Raw genomic sequence first — 11,186 nt, forward strand, 5'->3', positions numbered from 1 at the left:
AATTTATGGTTGGAACGAAGATTTTACAATTTTTATGCATTGAGCTCGGTACCTGGAGTTCAGGGTTACCAAATCTTATTTTTGTCACTTTGGCGATTTATGCGGTTATGCAACTGGTCGATGGACGGTTTTGCAAAGGCATCGACGATATGTTTTACAGCTCTAATCCCATTGATTTATTGATAAAATTGAAATGGAAATAGGGCTGTTATATTCGATAAGACCAATGGTCTTACGAGTATTATTTTTCGTTATCTACTCAGTATTAGCTCAAAAATAGCGATCGTTTTATTTCCGCACATATGCAAATCAATAGCAGCCGGATCCAACTTTCGCTATCGCTAAAAGTCTCTAAAGAAATAGCTGGTGCGCCTAAAAACCAGCTACATGCCCCTCATACTGGAAGGTTTGGCTGATTGCACATTGCATCTGTTGCTTTTCCATGTTGTATACTGAGAATTTCGGCGATGAAAATTTAGCGCAACGATTGCCAGAATTTCACTGCAGTTCCTTCTTGATTGAACTTAACCGACAAACAATTGCTCAACGGCACAGCTGATACGTCAACTTCGTTCGATTAACTTTTATGATATTAACACGTCCGAAAATTGATAATACTCCCACCCAAATTGAACAAAATCAAATTTCATACTTATTTATACCAATCAAACGAGTAATGAGTTTTCCCCGCATATTCACAGCTGACTACAATTTGCTCGCATCAGTTGGTCACCTTGCACAGCTACAATGTTGCCGACAAAAACAACCGTTGTCGTCATGCTTTAGTGTATGTATGAGTGGGTACTACTGGGACGTTGACAGGGCATCAAAGTAGCAAGAATCTTATGCAAGCACAAAAACTTATTTATATACTATACGTACATACAGTACTGGACATATCTATAGCATCCCCATTTCAAAGTGATATTGTTTCCCACTTATGTTTAATTACTTATTTTTAAGAATTTTCAATTAAAATGCAGTTCATTCTCTAACAAAACGCATATAAACCAAAGATTAAAACTACAAAAAAATTCAACAAATTTTCACCCAAACTTCTAAGTTTTTTCTCAGAAGCGCCAGAATTTTTTTGATTACACAGTTTTATAGCCCATTAAATTTAAGTCTAATAGTTTCAAGTGGCTGAAAATTACCGTTGCTTTTTTAGATTTTTTTTATTTTGATGCATTCGCTTCCATGTAACGAATAAACACAATTTATTTGTATATGGAAAAAACCCGAAACAGCTTCGGCGAAACAAATTCTAAAAAATCAGCGGTAATTTTTAGCCACTTACAACTTGCAAATTATTAGACTAAAATTGAATGGGCTATAAAACTGTGTACTCAAAAAAATTCTAGCGCTTCTGAGAAAAAAGTTTGAAATTTGGGTGAAAATTTGTTGCATTTTTTGTAGTTTTCTACAAATTGTTAAACTTGGGTTTATATGAGTTTTGTTAGAGAATGTACTGTATTTTAATTGAAATGGGGGTGCTATTGTATTGGCCACCACTGTACATACGAGGGGGACCAAAAATTTTCAGCCTGGGTATCTTTAAGTGTCATTAATGTCTTATCCTGCTTGTCACTAGTTGCTAATACCATAGATAACTACCAAGAACGGAGACTATTTGCGACTTTGTTGACAATTGGTAGTCGAGAAATGGAGACCAAAAGGTCCTGTTTTTGCGAGCAAATACACCTGGCCGAGATTGGGTTGGAAGAAGTGAAACACCCACCATACAATCCAGACCTGGCCCAGCTATTATTTCTTGTACTACAATTTGAAGAAAAGCGGCCGACATTTCTATCAGCTATTTTAATAGCTTTCAACGGGCTGGCGCTCCACAAGAATCAGCACCCGGTCCCTTGCTATGGAACATCATGTATGCTGGTGTTCTGCGCACCGAATTACCCCAGGGACCGTCTATAATAGGCTTTGCAGATGACATTGCGGTGGTAGTGTCTGCGAAACTGCTTGATGGCATATGTGAAAAGGTAGCCTCATCAGTAGACGAGATTAAAAATTGCCTAAATATCTTCGAGCTCAGGCTAGCCGAGCAAAACAACAGAACTAATACTAATTTCCAATCGTAAGAAGTAAGAAGATGAGAAAGCGCTGAAAATTGGCGAACACATCATCATGACGAAACCTACAATTAAATACCTAGGAGTGGTAGGAGCCCGATAAGTGTCTTACTTTCAGCGCCCACTTGAGCTATGTGAGAGAGAAAGCGACTTCAACGATCACGGGACTATCGCGAATAATGCTCAACAGGCGGGGCCCGAAACAGCGCAGGCGTCTACTCTTAGCGAGTGTGGTCAAAAGCCAAATACTGTTTGCGGCCCCAATCTGGTCAAACGTGGCACAGGGTCCAGCATACTTCCGCGGAGTACTTTCTACATACCGTTTGTGTGCGCTTCGAGTTTGTAGCGCCTTCAAAACAGTGTTGGAAAAAGCAGCTTTCGTAATTGCCAGTATTATTCCGATAGATATACTGGCGAGAGAACCAATGCTCCTTGCATTCGCTACGTATGCTCAATTTCAAAGAGACTGACGCCGAGCACGGGAAAGCAGCATTACAGAGTGGCAAATCAAGTGAGATAGTACGACTAAGAATCCTTGGACCTATCGATGCACACCAAACCTGGTGTCCTGATTAATAGAACGCATGGCGAAGAAGATTTTTACCTTACCCAGTTCTTGAGCGGACATGGCTGTTTTAAGGCATAACTGTTCAAATAAAAACACGTCCACCCGATTAGCACGTGCGGTGCAAATTGGAACCTAGGCCCTTCCAACCGCCAAGGCAATGCGGTTTAGAGTCCTGTGCTCCTAGACCGCATCTTAAACCTGAAATTCACCAACTGAAGCGTAAGCGCGGGCTGGAACCTAGGCCGTTCAAGCAGCCTGTGCTGTCTCAAAATTGGTACCCTCGAAACGTAGGCGCGGACAGCAACCTAGGATGTGCGGCTTCGAACTTCGAGCAGACGAAGTGTAGGCGCGGATTGGAACCCAGCCCGTTCCAACCGCAGAGGCTGTATACATACGTACACGGACTTGAAATTTGTTTCTTGTGTAAGCCTGCTCAATGCAATACCAGCGACAAAAAGCAGCTATTAGGCATGCCATGATTTTAAGTTATTTGTTATTACTGCTTATTGGAGCGAAATTATAAGTTGCACTTGTATCTAAGGGATACATAAATAGTCTAAAAAAGGTATTTCTCTTTAATCAAGACGTGGCAAAACCTATTAGGTGTAGCCCAGGACTGAGTACAACCAACTGGAACGAACGTGCAAGCCTAGTGCTCACATCGCCTACCGACGAAATACTTGACGGAGGTACCGCGGGAATCAGTAATTGCACAGTAGGAGGTTCAGTTCGGGTTAAAGTCCTACACTGACAGGTATAGGCTCTCGATGCTTCCTCCACGTAAAAAAAAATAAACAAAACCTTTAGGTTCAAAAATTTGCAGTCTCCCCCTCGTATGTATGTACATCCGCTCACATACACTTCAAGCACAGCAGCTGAAACAGCAGTGGCACCTTCGCCAGAAGGCTTGATTATACATATTATGCCATGAAGTGCAACACCAAGCAAGCACCTCGCAGGCACTCCAGCCAACAAGAAAGGCCAAAGGAGCACACATGAGAACATCAGAAGGACGCGTTATGCACAAGACACACGTGCAGATGACATACACAGATTGCGCATGTGATAACTATTGTCATTGTCAACGATGGTATAGGGTTACGCAGCGCAGTGAGAAGCACAAAGAGAAAGAGATGGAGAGTGAGTAATGGGAGGGCACGGAGGAAACCAATGCAAGTACAGTGCAGTCTCAAGTGGCACGCGTTGAGTGAATTGCGCACAAGGCGAAACGCAAGCACAAAAGGTATGCACAAGTTCAAACATATATGAGTATGCACTTAGTATAAATGCATAGGGCAAAATGGAAATATTTATTAAAAAGTATGTGATTGTGTGTGAACTTGTAAGCACATAACCTATAAATTTGTCTGACATTTAGGTAAGTAAGTCAATCCACTGCACCACTCAGCTGCTTAGCTTAGTTAGTTAGTTAGTCGGTCGACAAAATCAACCTGTGTAAGTGTATTTGGATAGTGATTGAAGAGCGGAACGAATAGTACGCTCTAGTGTGTACAAGTTGTTCAAATCTACACAAGAGCTAGTACCTTTATCGTCGTAGCACATGTACCGTTTAGTTTTTTTTTGCAAATACCGCAAATATGCAAGCTTTGCACAAAGGACCATGACTACTACTGACTAAACGTTTGAGGCTGTGGGCACGCAGCAAAAGCAACAACCCCAGCGCGCACTAGTGGACTAGAAATGATAGTAACACTAGGCGCATATAACGCGCTAGGACGAGCCCGAAATGACATGAGTGCTTAATACTGTTTGCTGATGGTTGCTCAATACCTCTCACACGCACACACACATATGCAGTGTTGCCATTTGAGCCGTTTTCCGGCTAGATTTAGCCGGTTGCGATAGCAAACAGCCGGAGAAATTTCGATTTAGCCGGCAGCCGATTTTTTAGCCGTTTTGCAGAGAAAAATTAGCCGTTTTTAGCCGATTTTGCTATTTGCCTTGTTTTCTTAAATTTCAAATATGTATATGTTTCCATTTTTGACTAAGCGACCCAAAATCTGTTAGAAATGGTTACTAGCCTTATCGTGGAGAAAGTTTTCATGTCAGGCTGGATTGTATGAAATTGGGCCGGTTTCGCTTATTTTTATTTTAAACGAAGAAGGGATTTTCTTCATAAAATGTTTGTTATAAATGTCTTAATTTTAAGTGTGAAGTTTTATTCGCCAACTTAGAAAATAAGAAATTGTTTCACCGTTAAGACTTTTAAGATGCGTTTGTGTTTGGATATAGTGCCAACAAACAGAATAAATATTACATGTAGATATTGTCTTCCCAGATAGCGCATATTCAATTCTGCCTAAATTAAAAAACATAATTATTGCCCACTGACAAAGGTTTAAGATAATGGAAAAATTTATATTTTCAAGCACTATGTACACATATGTATTTTTTTAAACAAACGTTTTTGCTGAGAACTTATTCAAATTCCAAAAACCGAATGCCAACTTGAATTAAAGGAACCAACACGGAAGTGAGTCAAAATGAAAATAAAAGAGCACAAATTTTTATGTAAAGCAAAACTCGCTAGGAATCCTACGAGACATCTTCCGGCCATATGACCGGTCATCCAAATGGGAGATCTGCAGTTTTTTTGGCATCATATTTTACATCAGAATTGAAGGGATTTCTGAAACATCTGACCAGTTCTTTTGTGTAACTGTCACCCCTATTGCGAATGTCGACTGGCAGTAGATAAACGACTATTAAGCGATTATCGATTAGCGATGCTATTGCGAGTGTCGCTTAGTCGCTCAATTAGCGACTGTGAATACTTTTTAATCGCTCATTCTTCTATTGCTGTTTTTTAGTCGTTGGAGTTTGCGTTTATAAAATTTACATAAGAAAGTGGTACTATTATGGATAAAAAGTAAGTCAATTGAACTGGAAGTTGTAAAAAATTGTGAAATATACATATGTATGCATGTATGTGTCTGAATTACAGATCAAAAATTATAAGCAACAAAAGGCAACTTGCGCGGTTGTTCGTACTGATGCAGGAGAGTGAAGACATAGGCAAAGGAATTTCCGGAAAGAGTAGGGTAGGAAGCTCCGCTTCTATCGGAAAAGATACATATACAATATTTCTTGTGCATATAACTCCGGCTACGCCATCCACAGTGTTTTTGCGCAGAACCAACATCAAAAGTTTATACAAAAAAACTGCATAATTTATTAATTGACTAGTGCTCGGAAATTTGAAATCTTTATTTTAAATTAAAGTTGAATTCTTTCAATACACTTGTTATGTTGTTATGTTAAAGTTTTTAAACTCGGGTCACTCGTTTGGACACAAAAACCCAACATCATTGTACAAAAAACTTAACCGTACCGTATTTCTTAAACTTCCATAAAGTTTATTAATGAGGAAAACAGCTTTTCCTGCAAATCATGTAAAGCCTAAAAACTGAAGCATCGGGAACGCAACTTCTATTCATAAAACTCACACGTGTACATACACCTTCAAAGTCCAAGGGATCCGACGAATCTCGCAATTCCCTCCTTGGTTTAGCTAACTCTCCTAATCTATTAGCTTCCGCATCATCTTCCTCATCACTAAACCATATTTCAACTGTGTCCATTTTTTTAATTTTATAATAAAAGCAATTATTTTAAAAATGATGTAAATAAAACACTCAAGAAACAAATGTAAACAAACAAACAGCTGTTTACAATTCTGTCAACCATTCACAATAGTACAAATTTTTATCGATCAAGTTACACAATAGAAAAATAAAAGATGATCGACTCGATCGACAAAATTTCTATTCTACTGCCAGTCGACACTCGCAATAGGGGCCTGTGATTTTGCATCCCTTGTCAACATATGGCCTCGGTTGATGTTAACTTAAGTTAAGGTCGTTGTTTTACTGCCTTAAAATTGAAGGGAAATTTTTACAGCGTTTTTTATGTGTATTGGTTTCTGTTTGAGTGTATTGAGAATCGGTCAGTCTGAAAAGGACTTGTAGGGAAGATAATAGGTTTGTTCGTCGAAAATCGAGCGAGAATTATCACTCAAAATATCAGATAGTAATAGTAATAAATAGTTTTTTTTTCCCGAGTACCTTTCAAATCATTGGAATTAACTAAATTAATTAAGTAAACAAGTATTAACTTACATTTTTCATTTTAAAATCACTCCAGTTTGAAAATTTTTACATTTAACGAACTGGTTTATTCAAATTATCGTCGACAAAAAATCCAACCATGTGCCACAATCATATCTTTTTCCTAATTGCAAATTCTTGCTGGCGAAATTTTTTCCAGCTCGAATTTGTAACTTCTCTCCAAGAAATAGTCTTTTTACTCGTGATTTATTTAAATAAAACATGTGAAATTTAGTTGAAACATTTTAGCCATTTTTAGCCGGTTTTATTTGCCAATTTAGCCGGGTCATCCAAAAAGTTCTGGCAACACTGCACATATGTAAGCATATGTACGTAGACTCATTCACTGCCGCTCGTTTTTGTATGCTGCCCTTTACCGTTCATGTGTGCTCATGCGTTGCCACCCTAATGAAAATGATAAATGACGGACATGAATTTACGTTGGGATGTCGCTGGGTTTATTTTTATCTTTATAGCATTCCTAGTGTTGTGCAGGTTTTCAAGTGGAGTATGAAATATTTGCTGTACTTAAATTGAGTGTTTGGATGGTTAAATTAAAACGGTTTTGTCTGTGCTGCACTCGTATGTATGAATGAGTGTGCTCTCAAAGTGTAAATGTGAAGAATTGAATTGAGACAATAGCACTTCGGGATATTAGTTTGTTGAATAGGAAATGGATATTTATTTAATGGTTTTGGGAAAGTGAGTTTTTGTGGCGTATTTGTCAGCATCTGCTAAGTTAAGTAAACTTACAGCATTTATTAAGGAAAATTTAGAGAAAAAAGTAGCGAAAAGGCACTATTATCACTCATACTTTCGGATTTTCTTACATACTAACAACTTATATGAGGCTAAGGCAAATATATCGAGGGTTATTATTGAAAATTTGTAATATTTTACGGGGCTTTCATTTGAAACTATAAAATGACAACACTCGTATGAATTCCGGTATTCGAATAAAAAAAATTCGATAAACTGCATTCTATCACTTAGCCGTTATTATCGAGATGAGTTTAGTTTTTTTTTTAATTAAGTAAAGATTTGATAAATACAGTTTTTTTTTGGTTACCGGAACCAACACAAAACAATATCTCCACGAACCAGCATGCATATTCAAAAGGAGAATGTCTCATGGACCACTGATGCTGTTAGGCTCCACAAAGCTCTGGCAAAGGTCAATACAGGAACCAGACTATCAATTAGGCCCCCTTTCCGGAGCCCTTTCTTTTAATAGGTCCCAATAAAATAAAGGAAGCGGTCAGGAAGGAAAACACCAGGCTAAGGAAACTGCATTGGCATAATACCATGGAACTTCATCAATCCAAAAGCTTACTAGGAGGGTGCAATCGCGAAAGATACAGCATACTCATAGGCCTCCCTGAGGCTACAGGTATTTTGACGGGACGCTTGCAAATTTTCTCGTTATCAAGGGAGCCTTCAACATTGTCTATCCGTTTACATCTGGGACTGATGCTTTTTGTTAGGATCCTTTTCGTAAAGATAACCATTATACCGAGGTTCAACAATTTGGAATCATTCTGGAAAAGAAACTTGACTGGAAGCGAAATGTCGAAGACCGCTCCAGGAAGGCCAATACCCATCTGTGTGCCTGTAAGACGGCTATAGGAAAAATGAGGAATAAAACTACACATAGTACACTGGATATACACAGTGGTGGTAAGGACGATCCCCTTCTATGGCATTACCGTATGGTGGCCCACGCTAAACAATACGTCATCCAGAGGCAAGGTGAAACGGGATTTCGTGCTCGTCACGGGAGCACTACCCACCAGACCCACCTGCAAATAACCTTAAATCTTACACCGGTGCATCTCTATGCCAAATTTAGGGCCGGCTATAGTTCAGCCAAGTTAAATGCGATCCAGCCGTGGAGAGACCACCTCACATTCGTACACGCAAAAGTCATGCACGTCTGCCGGATACCCTACATACATACATACAAAAGTATATTAATAAAGTTTTTGAAGTAAAATTTGTTAATTTCTCAAAGCTTGAAATGTGATTTCTTGGAATCAACAGCAAAATGAAAGAAGTTACAAAAACAACAACGTAAATACCAACATCTTTGAACACTCTTCTAAAATGCATTTCAATTCAATACGTGACATCTCAAAAAATGCATTGTTTAACACTTTATCACGTCGACTTTTACCTTAATAACATCTTTCATACTTTTTTAGGATGAACGATTTTCTGTAAGATGCTACGAATTAAATTGAACTGCATTTTATAGGAGTGTTGAAAGATCTCGCCAATTACGTTGTTGTTTCTGTAATTACAGGGTTGCTGCATTCAAGTCTGGTGTCAGATTTTCAAAACTCATAATCGCGGATCCATATTGGATCAACCATTTATAACGGAAAAGTTAAATTCGAACGTACGTACATGGCGTATGAGTAACATTCTGATCTCATCTGAGTAATTCATACGCCATGTATGTAAGTTCGATTTTAACTATTCCGTTATGAACGGTAGATCCAATATGGTTCTGCGATTAAGAATTTTGAAAATATGGCACCAGATTTGACACCGGACACTGCAAGATGGGCACGCACTGATCTGGGTTGGATTGGCCTGGGCAACCAACGATTTTTGTTACAGATGCAAATACGAGGAATCGGTGCTTCAACCAGTGGATTATTTACGATTACGTTTTAGTAATTTATTGAGCAAGTCTTTTCTTAAGATAAAAACTTATATTGCTCGTCAAAATGACAGTTGTTAGGCCATCGGTGTTTGCCTTTGGAGCTCTGCGGTTATGATTTTGGTCAGTAGCACAAGTCAAAGCAAAAGCAATATCTCTGGTTTTGCAAGTCGTCAACAGTGGTAGTCGAAGAAACAGAAGTTTTTGCTATCACAAGCCGTCAGCATTCCCGTGCATCAGTCACAGTCGAACCAAAAGCAAAAATTTATTGAATTTATTTGATAAGAAGCATCGAGTTCGTGCTGAAAAGCAAAAGATTGTTCCCTTCTCTGGCTAAAAAGCAACCGAAGAAAAACCTTAAATATACTAAACGTGCTCTGACGTGAGTTGATACAAGTGGCCTTCCATTTAAATATGGAACGTATAAAACTTTCATATTATCAGGAATTAGGGATTTTTCCTTGCCCTTTACAATTGAAAGTTATAAAAGGCAAAAAACAGGCAAAAAAAGGGCATTTTCATAAAATCCGTCCCTGGTCATAAGGTTTACTTTATATTTGAAAGCATTACATACTTACTTTTTATTTTCTGTATAATTAGGTAGATTTCCCTTATCCATAAATATTCGACCAGCTTATATCAAAAAAGTTTCTTTAGTAATGTTCATCTGTAAAATAAAATAAAAAATTTAATCAGTTAAATCAGTTATGAGTTTTACTAATATACAAGTAGTTAGAAAAAGTTATATACATATACATGCATAAATACTTAAAACTTTGATAAACTCTAAAATTTTATCTTATCATTAAAACTACTTCAAAGCAACTTTAACTCAGCTAAATTATGGAATTCGATGACTTAATCGAAGGTGATTCAATGTTTTCTTGTTTTGAGCTATTGAGTTTCTTAAGTAAGTAATTATACCAGAGCGCGTTTAGGGAGATAAGAAATAACACCGTAAAATATTTAATACAAATTTTATAATGAGCACTTAGCTATGAAAAAGTTTGCGGAATGAATATTGCTTTACCTGCAGGAATATGTAATGCGGCTCATAAATTCATTCCAGTTTTCGCTATACAGATACCAAAAAAAAAGGAGATTGTGAAAAATATTCTAAATTACCATCAGTAATATTCCAATATTTACGAGATAGATTTCTTTACAGGCGTACCCTACCAGAATAAGCTTGTCGAAATTTTCAATAATACCTGTGGACGAGCTCTCGATCCGTCATCCTGAGCACTGATTATCGGTAATTACTTTTTTACTATGACGATGAAAAGGTGCTTCGACTCGGCACTAATTAGTGGAAAAGAAAAGTAAGGGCGCCCACGAACATACTGCAACGACCAAGTGAAGTGAACTGCCGACACTTTGTGTGAACAACTGGTGAAGCTTCCAAAAGTAGAGAGGAAAAGTACGAAGTACTTTGGTCTCGACTAAACCGAAAAGCCAAATAAAAAGAAGATTTTTTTATGGTGTTTGAATAGACTCTGCCGTCTATAAATGATTGTGCTTCCTGAACAAGAGGTCATGCAAGCAGATATCATCTCTTCCGTAATGGCATTTACAGGCCTATTCTGCGCTGGTAACAAAACTTTTGTAACCGGTGACTAACAGGTCTATTCTGCACGTTACCGAAGATTTTGTAACCGGAAATTTTTATTACCAAAAAATGTTACCAGTTCTTGTCACCGCGATTCTAGGAACATTGGTAATGCAGTTAAAGTATTCAG

General features: G+C 38.0%; 1 protein-coding gene across 2 annotated transcripts in view; it reads right to left on the minus strand.

The window, feature by feature from the left end:
• LOC118738841 (protein phosphatase 1 regulatory subunit 16A-like) overlaps positions 1-10,107 on the minus strand; it is a 52,125-nt gene extending 42,018 nt beyond the window's left edge. For both annotated transcript variants that reach the window (XM_036469850.1, XM_036469849.1), the window contains exon 1: positions 10,026-10,107. The gene's annotated coding sequence lies outside the window, so the exon portion shown is untranslated. The remainder of the gene's footprint in view (positions 1-10,025) is intronic.
• Between the last annotated feature and the right edge of the window lie 1,079 nt (positions 10,108-11,186).

This window comes from Rhagoletis pomonella, unplaced genomic scaffold, assembly GCF_013731165.1.
Source record: "Rhagoletis pomonella isolate Grant_MI unplaced genomic scaffold, Rhpom_1.0 Rhpom_scaffold_00005, whole genome shotgun sequence".
Lineage (NCBI taxonomy): Eukaryota > Metazoa > Arthropoda > Insecta > Diptera > Tephritidae > Rhagoletis > Rhagoletis pomonella.